The 463-nt window shown below is 33.7% G+C and overlaps 1 protein-coding gene across 1 annotated transcript in view; it reads left to right on the top strand.

Moving 5' to 3' along the window:
• Positions 1-463, top strand: part of LOC119591519 (sodium channel protein para-like) — a gene marked incomplete in the record, with an annotated part of 263,120 nt that overhangs the window by 194,102 nt on the left and 68,555 nt on the right.

The following is a 463-nucleotide window of genomic DNA, read 5'->3' as shown; positions in this document are numbered from 1 at the left end:
TCATCACATGCATAAAGTGCCGTTTGCAAGATTCTTTATTCTTACACATTTTCAACCTTTTATATACGCACCACTACTGCCTTCACCTCTGAATTTTAATCTTTGCACTTATATCTCACTTGTATACTCACTTATATATTACCTGATTTTTTACACATTCTCTCAATACTATCAGCTGTTATGGCACTGCACCACACGCTATTTTATCACAATGCTTTACCAATCAATATACAGTGACATCGTGATGTTGATCTGCCAGTCTTTCAAATAGAGGTTATTTCTAAAGACAAATGTCTATTTTGTGCAATATATGCATCTGGCATTTCAACATCATTGTCCGGACATTCTGACTGTTGCATACTAAAACAGTCACTGTCATGAGACAAGCCAATACTTGTTTGTTTGTTTGTTTTAGAATATTTCGTATTGTGTAAATAAGTTTGAAGATTTTGCTTGTAGAAAT

The sequence above is a fragment of the Penaeus monodon genome, chromosome 28 (genome assembly GCF_015228065.2).
Source record: "Penaeus monodon isolate SGIC_2016 chromosome 28, NSTDA_Pmon_1, whole genome shotgun sequence".
Taxonomy (NCBI): Eukaryota; Metazoa; Arthropoda; class Malacostraca; order Decapoda; family Penaeidae; genus Penaeus; species Penaeus monodon.
Note: the sequence above shows the minus strand (reverse complement) of the source record. Positions and strands in the feature narration are given on the sequence as shown.